At 43.7% G+C, this 13,504-nt stretch overlaps 1 pseudogene; it reads right to left on the bottom strand.

The window, feature by feature from the left end:
• Nucleotides 1-12,571: 12,571 nt before the first annotated feature.
• LOC136638077 (5S ribosomal RNA) lies at nucleotides 12,572-12,691 on the bottom strand (annotated as a pseudogene).
• Nucleotides 12,692-13,504: the final 813 nt, after the last annotated feature.

The following is a 13,504-nucleotide window of genomic DNA, read 5'->3' as shown; positions in this document are numbered from 1 at the left end:
TAATTGGGTAAGAGGCACTTTTTCAAGTGGGTGCTCCTTTTTTCAGCAGGGGGAGAGTAACTGGCCCATCTCACCCCAGCAGTGTCTGTTCTGGTGGCTGTCTGCTGGTATTCTTTTGCATCTTTTTAGATTGTGAGCCCTTTTGGGACAGGGAGCCATTTAGTTATTTGATTTTTCTCTGTAAACCGCTTTGTGAACTTTTAGTTGAAAAGAGGTATATAAATATATAAGCGGTATAATAATAATAATAATAATAATAATAATAATAATAATAATAATAATAAACAGGAAGCAGCATCTGGGGGAAGAGCCCAGAGTCCAACAACCTCCCCACCACAAAACCAAGCTGCCTAAAATAAAATACAGAAATTAAACACAAAGCAGGACACTTACTTTTCCAAGTAAACAAGCCATAAAAATTCTCCAAAGAAAACCAAACCACCAACAACTAGTGCTCTAATGACGATGACAGCAAAGTGAGGCCACCCATAGACTAAAGTGCGGTTTCCGGACAATTTTCTCCTCTCATACCCCAGAAACTTCTGTCATCCAGTGCATCTCTCTCTCTCTCTCTCTCTCTCTCTCTCTCTCTCTCTCTCTCTCTCTCTCTCTCTCTCTCTCAGGGTTGGTAGATGTTTTTGGGGAATGGGAGAGAAAGACTTCAAACTGCAGTTTGTTATAGAGTGGTAAAGGGCTCTGACGCTGGCTGTCAATCACAAACCCTATTATATAGTTCCTAGCGCTATCGAATACAGCAGAGGAAGATTTCAAGTGGATGGAAGGACACACAAAAAAGTGGCCTTTTCCCTCTCCATCTCATGCAACCTCCCCCTCCCCTGGAAATCCCAAACAGAGTTACAAGGTCCTGTTCCATGTTGGATGGAACTTGAACAGAAGGACCTTCTCTTTGGAACTGGATAGACATCATGTGGGATTAGTATTTATAATATGCCGAAAATTGTACGAGACTGCGCAGAAATAAAAACAAACAGGACTTGACTGCAAGATTACAATCTAAGAGTGCTTCTCAACATTAGTCCTCCACTGTACCACTTCACATGGTCCACCTATTCAAAGTACCACCGGAAGTGATTGGTAATGATGTCATCACCAGTTACTTCTGGGTTGGAAGGCCATATGTGACATGACAAACACCAGTAAGAGACTCAGGGTGGACAGGAGGGCTTTTACGAGCACTGAAAAGCATGCTTTGAAGCTATGCCTTCCAAACCAAGCCTTCTACCACTGTCTGATGTGTTATGTTCCTGGTCTTGGTGGCAGGTGTCCTGGGGTCCTGCAAGTACCACCAGACACCACCTCAAGTACCACTGGTGGTACCTGTACCACAGGCTGAGAAACACTGATCTAAGGTATGTTTTATACAAAAAGGATTAGTACAATGCCCATCATTTTAGGAACCCAGAATTGGCTTCATGAGCAAACCTATTTCAATGTGGTATTTATTTATGCATTGATACTGTGCCTTCCGTCTATCACGGATACGTAGCATGGCTGTCTATATCAGAAGCGGAGCTATTTGCAGGAGGTCTGGTCTAGAGGGTAGAGCCTCCGTCTGCCTGAAGATAACATCCACAAGATCGCCAGTTCGAGGCCACCGGCACCGTGCGACCTTGGAGCAGCTGACAAGCTGAAGCCGAGCAATTCCATCTGCTCTGAGCGTGGGAGGATGGAGGCCAGAATGTGAAGCCAGATTGGAATGAAACACCTTGCATGTAGTCGTTCTTGAAAGAAAGAACCTTCTTTGAAATTGTAAAAATCCCTATTTAATAAGGGATTTAATAAAGCCTGCCTATGTAAACCGCCTTGAATAAAGTCTTGAATAAAGACCAAGAAAGGCGGTATATAAATACCTATTATTATTATTATTATTATTATTATTATTATTATTATTATTATTATTATTTGCCAGCAGCTCCACTGGTCAGGCATACTGTACTAGCCAATGGGCCTTAGGGAAAGTTCCTTCTCAGCAGCAAAGGGTAAAGCAACTCATTTAGTTTTCCCTGGGCCATCAAGACCCTTGCTTTCACCCTGCCTCCAGTAGGAAAATAACTTAGGAGGGGTGCTTCTTTATCACCACATTCTTAAAATCCCAAGTCAATTTTTTTCTGTTTTTCACCAATTCATCACAAATGAAACTTGAAAATTTTAAAAGTGCTATCCATACAGAAATGCTGTTGAGAACTAAATAAAGGATTCCATTTAAAATGCTAAACTCTTTAAAAATAAAAGTCTGAAAAACATCAGTGTCTGTCCTTGTTCTTCTGCCTTGCTTAAGTAATTACTGCATTGGCTTCATTCTCCATGGTTTTGACCTGGCATGGTCAGAGCTCCTCCTCCTGGTTCCATCACCACATTGCACATATACCAAAGGGGAGGAGAGCTTCCAAGCTTCCTTGGAAGAAAGACTAAGGCAAATAGGGGGGCATACTCTATTTTCCTCATTGTATCATGATGTTCTTTGCACTGATCCTCTAGAGCAGTGTTTCTCAAACTGTGGGTTGGGACCCATCAGGTGTGTTGCAAACCAATTTCAGGGGAGGCCCCAATCATTTCAATATTTTATTTTTAATATATTAGACTTGATGCTCCCATGGTATGCAACTGCATTTGGGGAAATGTTACAGATCTGTGCTTTGAACAGGCTACTCTGTATATGCTGTTAATAATGATAGTCAATGGGTAAGTGTGGGTAGGATTGTAGCCTAGGATTGTTAAAAATTTTCCCGCTTGATGATGTCACTTCCAGTCATGTCATCACTTCCAGTAGGTCCTGACAGATTCTCATTCCAAAAAGTGGGTGCCAGTGCTAAAAGCGTGAGAACCCACCCACCATGAGCCAATTTCAGGTGGGTCCCCATTCATTTCAATATTTTATTTTTAATATATTAGACTTGATGCTACCATGGTATGTGATTGAATTGGGGGAAAGGTTACAGACCTGTACTTTTAACAAGCTACTGTGTATGTTCTTTTAACAATGATAGTCAATCGGACTTATTCCTGGGTTAAGTGTGGGTAGGATTGCAGCCTAGGATTGTTAAAAATTTTCCTGCTTGATGATGTCACTTCTGGTCATGACATCACTTCTGGTGGGTCCTAACAGAGTCTCATTCTAAAAAGTGGGTCTCGGTGCCAAATATGTGAGAACCACTGCCAAATGTCCCCCAAGTCTCAGGAAGTTTTTCAACAGATATGGAGGGGTAAATATTTTTAGATTTATACACCCTCTTTTGATCACAATGATCCACAACAACAACAACAACAACAACAACAACACAAAATGCCCCAAGAATTTCTCAGACCTCCACCCAAAGGCAGAAGCCAAAGTGTTTCTTTAAGCAACTGTTCTACTGGACAACACACAAAACCTGACACTTAGGAAGCACTGCCTGATGCCCATTCAAAATAAACCGTCTGTGCTTTTTTCCAGCCGCCAATTGTCTGGGCAAATTGCAGTCCTCTACATTTTTGGTCAGCTCCTTTAATGTGCTGGAAAAAATTATTGTGTTGTCCCACAGTCTTCTCAAAAGGATTTTTTTTTTTTTTGCATTGGAGCTCCTTTGTTACCATTCTTAACATTGCTTTTATGTCATGTATACCCGTAATTGTTGTGATGTATTTAGGTGCAGGAATTAACTGCACACTGTTCCCTTAAGTATATCCTAGCCTCCAGAAACCTCCCGCCTTCCCTAGGGAAAGCCATATGGCAAGCCTGTGTTAATAGCCCTGCCAGGGAGCCGTAAAATAACAGGCTTATTTTTTTTTAAAAAGGGGCATGTTACTAACACCTGTGTGGAACTTGAATCAGGAGTAGATTCTCCTCTGCCCTACTTCCAGTTGAGTGCATTTTGATTTGTTCCATGCTGCCCTTCATAATTCTCTGTAGTAGTGGCATGCAGTGTTATTGCTGCACTGATTCTTGAGTTTATCCCCTCAAACAGTTGGGACTGTAGGTTATTCCAAAAGGAAAAACTCATTGAGAGTCAAGAGCCCTTGCTGCTTAAAGTTTTCCAGTCTTCTCATTTCTCAGATTACAAATGTAATGACTCTACCCACCAAATAACCCAGAATTGACTTTTAATCTCATAGAAAAACACTGATCTGCCCAGCAACAAACCAGATCTGTACCAGGAAGGTTCTGGGCACTTTGTCATCAAGTAAATAGCATTGTTCAGTGTCCTTGCATGTGGGTGTAATAGTTTAATTGTACCTTCCCAAGTAGCGTAAATGCGCGATTTAGTTGCAAGTCAACATGCTTTAGTGATTACAGGTAGCAGAGTGACATCCCAGCCAACAATGGACCACATATACAATGGTGGTTCCATAAGACTAAAATGGAGGTTTGTATAGGTCTGTAGCCTAGGGAGCAATAGGCTATACCAGATTATCCCCACAAATGGCACTGTACACTAAGAATGTTCAAACAATTACAAAGCGGCTTAATGACCTGTTTCATAGAACATACCCCCATCGTTAAGCAACACATACCTGTTTATCAAATAACTAAATATCAACTTCTTTTTAAGAATTATCTGAATTATAAAAGAAAACTCACTTCAAGCAGCAATTTAAATCAGGCAAAACCAGTCCATCCATCATGGTTCCTATTCCCTTACTGCATGGTAGATACTTAAACTGGCAAAGGGTCTTATGGGGCATTTGGTGGGCCGCTGTGAGATACAGGAAGCTGGACTAGATGGGCCTATGGCCTGATCCAGTGGGGCTGTTCTTATGTTCTTAGAAGGGTGGGTCAAGCATTGGGAGCAACAGGAAAGGTATGAACTAGATATTCCAGCCTCTACAGGGTACATGCGCTGCCTCCGACACATTCTTGGCATCACCTGGCAGGACAAAGTTCCAAACAACACAGTCCTGGAACGTGCTGGAATCCCTAGCACGTATGCGCTGCTGAAACAGAGAAGCCTGCGTTGGCTCGGTCATGTTGTGAGAATGGATGATGGCCGGATCCCAAAGGATCTCCTCTATGGAGAACTCGTGCAAGGAAAGCACCCTACAGGTAGACCACAGCTGCGATGCAAGGGTATCTGCAAGAGGGATCTGAAGGCCTTAGGAGTGGACCTCAACAGGTGGGAAACCTGGCCTCTGAGCGGCCCGCTTGGAGGCAGGCTGTACAGCATGGCCTTTCCCAGTTTGAAGAGACACTTGGCCAACAGTCTGAGGCAAAGAGGCAAAGAAGGAAGGCCCATAGCCAGGGAGACAGACCAGGGACAGACTGCACTTGCTCCCAGTGTGGAAGGGATTGTCACTCCCGAATCGGCCTTTTCAGCCACACTAGACGCTGTTCCAGAACCACGATACCAGAAGCGCGATACCATAGTCTTTCGAGACTGAAGGTTGCCAACAGGGTAGAAAGGAGGCCCAAGAGTTTGGAAGCTGTGTTTTGCACTATGGCCACTCCCATCTCCTGCATCACCTTCATCAAGACAGGCAGAAGGTAGGAAGAACCTCATTTAGCTGGTCCTTCTATTGTCTTCCAGGCTCTGGAACACACTTCTTTGGAATCAGACTCAGTTTTGCCCAGTAATATTGGCAGCTCCCTTTCACTAAATGCAGTGGTGCAGATCAGGGAGAGGCTGAGAATATGAAGAAGGTGGTTTGAGGATTAGAGTCATTTAATGTTTTCGGCTTCACCATTTTACTAATTGAAATGGCTGTTCTTTCCTCTATGAGGGAAAATACAGACATCTGAATCATGCCTGTATTTTCTCAAACAGAACAAATCACAACTGGGGAAAGGACAATTTGATTAGGAAAATAATGGGGCAGTGGCATAGCTGGAGAGGGGACAGAGCACCCAGCCTGGTGGGGCGCCTCAACCAGTTGGGCAAGCAGCCTCTCCCTTTGGAGCCATTCCCGGCGGGGGGGGGGAATGGAGCCGTATGGCTCCGTTTCCCCCCCCGCCAGGAATGGCACGGAAGGGAGGGGCTGCTTGCCCGCCGCACTGCCAGGCTGGGTGCTCTGCCCCCCTCCAGCTATGCCACCGTAATGGGACACACACACACACACACACACACACAAAGATTAAATACTTCCAGCCTGCATGATGCTACACCAATCAAAACAGCAACCCCAAATCATTTAGTAAAATCAATAAAGTCACATGGTTAATCATGGTCCCCTCGCACAGCACACAAAATGTATTGGAACACACAGTTCCAATAAGGTGCAAAAAACAGCAACTATTTTCTCACTGCTCCATTCACAAAGGTGCTGGGATACTGAGGAGAAGCTGTTCTCTGTGCTGCTGGTGAACTTGAATGAAAATGAGACAAAGAAAACACCCAGAGACAGACATCTGTAAGCATTACCCAGTCAAACATGTCATTGGCAGTCACAGAACAACACTGCTTTGTTGTTACGGATGAAAGATGGTGATCATTAAAGAGTAAACAGCCTGGCTGATATTAGCTTCTTTGAATGCAGGAAAACAGCAGCAGCAAAAAGGAACCACGAAATGAAAGATGAGATGGATCTCATTTTGCTAAGCTAAAACACATTTTTCCTCCTCGGTCAATAATCTAGGCCCCTCCTGTAAAAAAAATAAATGGCTATATCAAAGCATTCCTTTTTTAGTTAATGATAGCTAACTAAAAAACTCATTGTGTAACATGAAGATGTACCTGCTTTGAACTGTAAGGCGCCTCTACAAGGCCGGATTCATTCTTTACATTAGTGGCATGGTAGCTGGCTTGAAGCTGCACCCCCATCCATCCAATTCCTCTCCCAAAGTTGCTGATCTGAAGTGGCTCCCAACTCTTGTGGCAACTGAAAACCAAGCCAACATGACTCCTACAAGCGACGCCAGCATGTTGACAGCTGCTTTCCACAAACAACTTCCCACACGGAAACGAGTCCCACACAGTCTCACATTCAAGCGACTACCACATTTAGCTATTTTGATACAGGAGTTTGCTTTCTTATAGAAAAAACAGCCAGGGCAAACAACAAGGTAAGACTACTGCCAAGGGAAAGGGGCTGGTTAGGGCAATATTTTACCCACTCAGCTGGCCTCAAAATGACAAGGCACACAATGCTCAGAGAGAGTGCTGTTCCCTCTCCTCCTGCCTGGGGTTTTTTCTTTAATCACATGGGGGGTGGTGGTGTAGAGGGCCACACATGATTAAAGGAAATGCCCCAATTTCCCTGAATGCAAAAACAGAGATAGGATTTTGCATGCTTCAGTAGTGCAAATGACTGAGGCTGGGAAAAATATCATTCAAGTTGACCCCCAGGTAAAAACATCCATTGTTAGAATTCAAGCAGTGTTTTTATATAGTACTGGAGAAACAGTCTGAGGCTAAGAGGCAAAGAAGGAAGGCCCACAGCCAGGTAGACAGACCAGGGACAGACTGCACTTGCTCCCGGTGTGGAAGGGATTGTCACTCCCGGATTGGCCTTTTCAGCCACACTAGATGCTGTTCCAGAACCACCTTTCAGAGCGTGATACCATAGTCTTTCGAGACTGAAGGTTGCCAACATGAAGACTGGAGAAAATCTTATCTAGGGGTAGAAGACAAATATACTTCCTACCATAAAAAGGGAGTGGCTGTGCTTGCAAAGGAATACAGGATACTCTGAGTTGGATGCAAAACCCACATCCACACTAAATGTTAGTGGCCCAAGTTCTACAGAAGCAGAGCCTTTTCACCACTCCTTATGGCTTCCTCAGCTCCATAAACATTTCCCACCAGGGATGCGGAAGACATGAATTCTTATGAGAAAAGCCACACATGCCTGTATTCCCTGACCACTATTGGAGCAAACAGAAGCAGAAATGGGACCGAAGCAGAAAGGGGTAGAAAACAGCTGCAGCCCTTTTAATTCAGATATCTGACTAAGGTGGCCTGCAATGGGTTACTGAGTATATTAATAGAATTAACATTTCCTCACATGGTTCCTCTTGTGTTATTCTCTTCATTTTATATTAATGATGATCGTTCAGCTTTAATAATGTACAGTAGCAGGCATAACAAGGTCTTGAGTACAAAAGTCATCCTGTAGGCACTCTTCTAAGGAAAAACAAAAAAGGGGAAAATGAAGTGAGCCATGCCTCCACCCACATGAATTCCTCATAGATGGGTCAATTTGCCAAAAAAAAAACTGTATGGAAAGTTTTGCTGAGAAAATACTACCCAACATGCAACCTTACTGTAAACTGGGCTGGACAGCTGAGAAATAGCACACATCTTGGGCCTCAGATCAACATCAACCTCTCCACTAAACTGGCTTTCTCATGCACAAAAACTTGCAAATTGTGACCAGACTCACCTCCTCATTATCTTATTTCTGATAGAGTGGATTTCCAGACAAAAGACATAACAGGTAGAATTTCCTGTTTCCTGGATGGGCCCAATATGCTTCTGAATTAAATTGTAATTGGACAACTTGATTCGACAGGTGCTGCTTGAGGATTTTTGTCTATGCAGAACTTCACCCCAAACTGTCTCGATGTGACCTGGCACAGATTTTTAAAGGACATGCATAGCACAAGCAAAACCAGCAGGTGGGAATGATACTCAAAGCCCCTTTCTTACTAACTGATAAACTTTAAAAGAAAAGGCCTAGGGAGGGAGGGAAGTTAACCCATTTCTGCCTGGACTACAGGTATACACATTTGGTTCTTGCTGTGTATATGCAATGTTAGGCAGAAATGGCTTAAGGTGAGGAAATTCCTAGCAAAATGGAAATGGTATCTTCTTGGTTGGAGAGCCAAGGGTCTATTCTGCAGCATCCCTATAGAATTATCCTAGACATCTTTGAAAAGGTGAGCTGAATGCTTTTTCTGAAGCCAATCGCTATACAGTAAACAAGTGCATCTCTTAAAGCCAGACATTATCTTTTGATGACTTATACAGCTGCCTTAGGTGCCCTTTGGGGAGAAAGGTGGGGTAAAAATTGAATAAATATACTAGCAGTCTCCTGAACTGCCATTCAGAGTGTACTGTAGATGCATTTTCATCCAAGACAAATATGCTGAATACGAGGAAGATAAACTAGCCAGAGACTGAAATCTCTTATTAGTACACTGTGACACAAGCTGTGCTTATCTGGGGTTACAGTGCAGGTACAGGGCAGCTGCAGAGAAAGGAGAAAGAGGGGGTAGCAGCGTACAGACACCGTAATGCATCACCTGGGAAACCGCCAACAACACCTACTGTAGGAGCAGATCAGTGGTGTCACTGGCCCTTGCTAAATTCTGCTGGCACTTTGCAGCTCCTTGACAATCCTTGTCTCAGCAGCTGCTCAGTGACAGTGTCAAGCACTTCACCTTTACCTGCACACACTAATCACTGAATTTAATCTTGTGCTTATAGGTAAGACCATCCAGTGGAAAACAACCTGCCACAAACAAACCATACCTGTAGAGTCAATCATTCTAGTGACCCAAAGATGAAAGCCTTTCATAAGCTGGACTGGAGGCCATAAGGAAATATGCACAAGAAACACTCTGCAGTAAAGCTGCATCTGCAAAGTCTGGAATTGCAATGTGTACACACTTCTTAAAACCTGCCCAGAAGAGTAAACATGTTGCACTTCTGAAAATGTACATACAAATCCGATTATACCCTTCAGTGGGTCTTGGTTTTTATTATCTGTTCATACCACTTGAATCCAAGAATTATGATTAAGGGCTCAATCCTAAACCCTCCCAGTGCCAGTGCTGACCTCCAGTGCCAGCGCTGGGTCTTGAAACATGCCATAAAACATGTTTAGGGTACCAAGAGAGCAAGGAGCGCCAATGCTGGGCCCAGTGCTGGGAGGCTAATGTTGGGGGAGTGTCGGTGGTAAGGTGCACCACCAAGTGGTGGTGCAGGATTTCTGGGTGGGAGGGGAGTTGTTCCAGGGTGGGGGGAGGAACAGGGGAAAGAGCGAGTGGGGCCGGTGGAGCCCTGCACTACTGGATCCTATGCTGAAAAGCCCGACACGGAGCTCCTCCAGTCGGAAAATAGCCATCGCAGACTGGAGTAGACCGATTGCAAATGTGCCCTTCTGAATGTCCCCTTCCCCCAATGTGTCTCCGGCGACTGCTGCGGCATCCATAGGATACAGCAGTAGCCATTATGGTGCCGCTGCTCCTCTGGGTGTTGGGCAGCTTAGGATTGGGCTGCCCGTCTTCACTTGTAAAAAGAAAAATTCTCAGACAATGTTTGTGGAGTTATAGTAGGGGCGTGGCCAACTGTAGTCACTATCTTGTTTCCAGGAATGGATCTCCCTTAATCAAGATATGAGGTAGAATACTCTGAAGGGACAGAGAAGAAAAGTCATCCAGGCCAGATCCTGAAGACTCCCACTCCATCTGAAACCCCTGAATCAAGAAGCCAGGCCAGATACCTATGACCAGAGAAAGTTGCTTTTTTTCAACTCAGAAGGCTTTCTCAAGGACACAATAATGAAGCCAGTGTAGCCCCAGCACAGGAGCTGGGACCTGCAAAATCAGGTAAGGGGCCCTTAAAGGCATGAGAAGTTTTTCGAGCCAAACACCCTCCTAGCTATAATCTCTCTCTCTCTCTCTCTCTCTCTCTCTCTCTCTCTCTCTCTCTCTCTCTCAGCTCTAGACCTTTGCCAGAGAAACATATGAGTTTGCTCTAATCCTGCCAAATCTCTCCTGCCTCACTCCAGAGCTATCCATGGTACTGAACGAAGATTCTTGCCCATGCCTGAACCCTTAGAACTGTTCAAGGTCCAGTTCTCCGATTAGGACTCTTGCCTCCATTTGGATCCCTGTTCCAGGCAGAGTGCTGGCCGGGCCAGTAACCCTACCTGGATAGCTGGCAAAGGACAAAATGAGACACTGAAAGTCTCATTTGTCTCTCTCTAACCTAATAAAGGAAAGCCCAAATTCAAATACAATTGCAAAGCATGTTGTCATAATTCTCCATGCAATACGCATGGATATAATGGCAATTACTTTGAAATATATCTGACATATTTTCAACTTGCAACTGTGAGATAAATCATTTTCTTTTCTGCATTGGACTGCTTGCTAAAAATCACAAGTGTGCAGATCACCTCAAAAGGGTGGAGAATCAGATAAACATGGAAGCAGCTGTGGTACGGCATTAATTTTTTGTTGGCAAGGGAAGGCAATGAAAAACTGTACTATGCATGTCCTTAAAAAAATCTGTGTTGGGTCACATCCAGACAGTTTGGGTTGAAGTCCTACATAGACAATAATCCCCAAGCAGTACCTGCTGAATCAAATTGCTTTCTGGTCAATTACAATATATTCATAATCCTACTGTGTTGTCTAATAGCTGTAGTAATTGAGCACAAGAGTATCACAGTTTTAAATGAAGAGTTTGGCTGATGGCAGTAATTGTTTATCCTCATTAGCTGAAGGTGGAGTACATTTTTTAAAGTATCATTTTGAGATAAAGATACCTGTGAAGAATGTTGCAGGATATTGGAGGACAAAGATACATAAACAATTACTCACTTTCAACGCAACTAAAATGGGAGGAAGATGCTGACTACAACTATTGTACTTGAATTGATTACAGCACATGGTAGACACTGTTCCTTCTCCATTACTGGAAGTCAAGTCCAGTGGTTCCCAAACAGTGAGCCATGGATCACAGAAACTTGTCAGGGAGCCACAAAAAAACCCACCACCCTATATAATGTATGTATGTGACTCCAACACCCCATACATCCAATGCATAGGACTGCAGCCCTAAGGGGGTACCGTGGCCAATGACCCAGTCGGTCAAGGGAGCCGCCAATCAAAAAAGTTTGGGAACCACTGTTGTAACCCAAAATTAGGTTGACATTCCTTTTGCCCCCAATAGGGGAAATATTTGTATTACTTAGTTGAGAGAATATTATTTCCTTCTCAGGTGATTATCTTTACAGAACGCTGAGAATGTAATAATTAGTTCAATGTCCTCAGTTTAATTGTAAGTTATGACTTATAACAGCAAGGCATTGGAATGGTCACAGGCAAATCAGTCAATTAAAAGGATATGGAACTGACACCCTCGCAGCTGTTATCAAGCCACCAAGGCAGCTTTCAACCCAGAAAACAGTAACTGTAAAATCAAAACACTCTCCAGAGACAGCTCCCATTCTATCTGCACAGATCAATCCAGATTGGAAAACTTTCAGCAGAAGTTTCAATGTGCTGCTCCTTGTTCTTCAGTTCTGCATTCACCGCCAGGATAGCAGACCATCTGTCTCACCTTAATCAAGAAGCTGTCATTAAAAAATGTTGGATTTCAGTGTCCCAGCCATCTGCTCTTTTTCATGGCATTGTCAATTTAGTGGTGTGAAGCTTATATTTGCAAAAATAACAGCATTTCTGGCAAAGGCCATTTCAGAGATGGTAACAATCTATTTAGCCATGTCTTCACATGCCCTTATATTAAATTTTATCAGCATCTTAGTGAACTGGGATCAAGATTAGGAGTGTTAACTGCAAGGGAAGGTGAAGATGATGCACAAAGCAAGGCACATTGCAAGCAAAAACTTCAGAAGCTCTCCACGGTAAGCTGGTTGGCAACCTTCAGTCTCGAAAGACTATGGTATAAGCCTACAGCACCCAGTATTCCCAGGCGGTCTCCCATCCAAGTACTAACCAGGCCTGACCCTGCTTAGCTTCCAAGATCAGATGAGATTGGGCATGTGCAGGGTAACAGTTGCTGTCAATGGTAAGCTATTCGGCTGTGAAATGTTGCCTGTGAGGCTTGCAAAAACACTAACTATGTCCAGAAAATGAGGGGCCATGTTGCCTGGATTAAAGCCTGCCAAAACCATGTGCAGAACCATATGAAGTGGGCCTTGGAGCTAAATGACACAGCTATTGTTTATGCAGTGAAAACAGGCTGACTTGGGAAAGGGGCTTCTGATATGAACAGCCATCCTGTTAGGAATCCACCATTTTTGGTTGCCTGTAAAAGTTGAGTCAAAAAAATTGGAGTGGCGAGGACCCTGCCTCTCCCCTTGCATCTGTGCAAAATCCGATATTCCGCTGCTCCCCTGCTCAGATCCATGTTTGGGGAACTGGACAGGAATACTGGAATTCTCCCCAGCCTTGTCCTTCACTTCTTAGCATAGGAAGCTAGGGATGATACTCATATTCAGCCCAGCTCTATGTAGGACAAAAAAGTTTCTCCCATCAGATTCACCTTGAGGGCAACAGAGCGCTTGCCATGGAAAACAAGACAAGCAGGATGGTAAACTCCTGCATCCAACAAATGTGGGATGGCAACATCCCACTGCTCTGAAACCTCTGAAAAGTTAACCGAGCCTGGATTTGGCTGAGGGATGGTAGAGTATCCATAAGACAGGAGAGGGAGAGGAAAGAATGATGCTTACCATTAAAAAAAAACAACCCAGAATAAAATGTTTTATAAAATCTAGGAATCTTGTCCTTATTTTTGAAGCATCAGTTTCATAATTTCATGATTTATTAAAACAAAATCATTCAGTTCGAATAGCATGACTTGGACGTGAACTCTTC

Source organism: Tiliqua scincoides, chromosome 1, assembly GCF_035046505.1.
Source record: "Tiliqua scincoides isolate rTilSci1 chromosome 1, rTilSci1.hap2, whole genome shotgun sequence".
NCBI lineage: Eukaryota > Metazoa > Chordata > Lepidosauria > Squamata > Scincidae > Tiliqua > Tiliqua scincoides.
The sequence above is the reverse complement of the archived record's forward strand: the minus strand, read 5'-3'. Positions and strand labels throughout refer to the sequence as shown.